Source organism: Spinacia oleracea, chromosome 5, assembly GCF_020520425.1.
Source record: "Spinacia oleracea cultivar Varoflay chromosome 5, BTI_SOV_V1, whole genome shotgun sequence".
NCBI lineage: Eukaryota > Viridiplantae > Streptophyta > Magnoliopsida > Caryophyllales > Amaranthaceae > Spinacia > Spinacia oleracea.
Window position 1 is genome coordinate 22,105,541 of NC_079491.1, and position 2,492 is coordinate 22,108,032.

A 2,492-nucleotide genomic window follows, 5' to 3' on the forward strand; every position below is an offset into this window, starting at 1 on the left:
TTGGATCTACGATAGAAGCGGTACCAAGCTAGGCGCAAATAACTACCCATAGAAGCCTATCATAAACTACATGACATGTTATTGTCGCCTCATGATGAATGTTAGTTATGTGTAGCGAAATATGTGATTGTGTGTGACAAACTATCCTAGAAAACCAACGACCTTAAAAATTGCCCAAACATTCATAGACTAATTTGCCAAAGAGTTATACCGAAATACGTGTTCCGCAAACCCGAATGATCGCCACAAAAAATAAGCGACGCTCGGGATGGCCTGTAACGAATCCCACAAACGTTGCTACGCGTAAAGGACGTTATTAGGCAAGCACGCAAATCGAAGTCGCATAAACAGAAGACAGAAAACGAGAACCAGCCAGGGACGCATTTTCAACGCCCCTGGCTGGGCGCCAGAATTTCTCACGCCCCACGCTGGGCGCTGAAGTTGCTGCTTGGCCTTCTGGTCAGGCGCAGCAGCCTCGGTGCCCGCGCGAAAGGAAAATACGTAGCACAAAAAAATGTTCGTAAAAAGAATTGCTACGAGGGCGTAAGAAAAGCACTCGGTTTCAAAAGTGACTCGTAAAAAATTAATAACTCTTTGCGTCGTTGTTAGGCCTCCTACGACGACAATGTTCGGCACCAAAACCGAACACGCTAATAACTATGAATGTCACACGGGCAAGTGTTTCGAAAATTCAAAGAATGACCAAAGAAACCAAAAAGTGTACCAACAAAAGAAAGAGTGAAAAACCAATTTAGAGAGTCGAAGTCTAGACTAAGTAATGCTTGAAACTTTGGGAACATAAACTTTAGCTTATCTTATGCCTAGGACTGGTCCTGCCACTTGGTGCCGATCAGGGAATCAACGGTTAGTGCGTCTCGAAGATACATCGCCAACATCAGGTTTAGTGACTCCAAGCTCCGTCCGTCGTCCCTCATTTCAAGGATCTCCGCTTCCTCAACCTCGATTCGCACCTTCAAACATGTCCATCAAAGATTTGCAAGAGCAGATGGCTCAAATGACCCGAATCATGGGCCAACTGAAAATGAAAAATGAAGCTTTAGCGGCTGCACAAGCCAAAAATGACCTCGATAACGAGAAGAGGATTGAAAAAATTGTCCTACAGCAAACCATGGGGAGCAAATACTTCTCCCTCGATCCTGAACCTTTTCCTGGAAAACTACCAGAAAAGTTCAGTTCATCTGACTTACCAAAGTTCAAGGCCACGGACAACCCCCGTGATCATCTACAGAGCTTTGTGAATGCCATGAACTTGAAAGGCATGGATAAGTCCATGTACTTACCTGCCTTTCCTTTGTCCTTGGAACCTGTGCCGCTCAAATGGTACTATCACCAGGACCCTAAGCTCTTCTCCACTTGGGAAGACTTTGTCAATGTCTTCATCAAGCAATACTCGTCGAACATGGATTTCCAAGTCACCATGCGCGAGCTGGAAGTTCTCTTCCAGAAGAAAAATGAGGGTTTCATGACCTACTTTGCTAGATGGAGGAACCAGGCGGCCTAGCTAATCAACAGGCCTCCAGAAACAGAATTGGTCCAAAAATTCATTGACAACCTGGACCCGGCTTACAGACAACACCTTAGGTACCTGGGACTTGACACTTTCAAAAGAGTTTATGATGTGGGAATAAAGATCGAGGAAGACCTCGCCAAAACCATACAAAGCAAAGCCACATATAAAAGCAACACCTATAATCGGGGTAACACATCCCAAGCCCAAGAAGTCCATGCTGTAGAAGATACTCCCGCCCGAAGAAGCCCTGGAAGATGGGTCCGAGACCGAAAGTTTGCCCCACTCGGGTCGACTTTGGTACAAGCCTTTGAAAGACTAACCAATCAAGGAAAGTTGAGACCTATAGGCCCCACCCGTGACCCTCCTGTCAAAAGCAAATATTGGGTCGAAGGTACTTACTGCAAATTCCATCAAGGAAATGGGCATGACACTGAAAACTGCTGGAATCTAAATCATACGATCCAGGACATGATAGAGGATGAAGTGATACCTCTCCTTAACGTTGGCAAACCCAACAACAACAAGAGCCCACTCGGCTCTTGTCACATCTCTCTCGACCAACCAGAGAATTTTGACCCCACGGTGTACATCACGCCTCAAGGTGCACCACTCGCTGTGGTCCCTATGGATCGAATCGAGAGTGAAGTGTGCGGTGTGTGGAATGATGATGCTGAAGATATTTACCTATCTCAAGTATCGGGCCAGGACCTCTTCACCGAAACTTGGCCCGGGTATGCTCTCATTGACACCACCCCGGCACTACTACAAAAAAGGGTAAAGAGACCCGTTCAAAATGGCCTAAGAGACCCCATTTAAGGGGGTCTCTAGGTAGGGGGGTCTCTTTATAAAAGAGACCCCCCATGTAGAGGGGGTCTCTTTGTTAAAAACAAGAGACCCGTTATTTAAGAAAATGGGTCTGTAATGTTAACCGTGCAAAAAATAATATAGAAGGGGAAGAGAC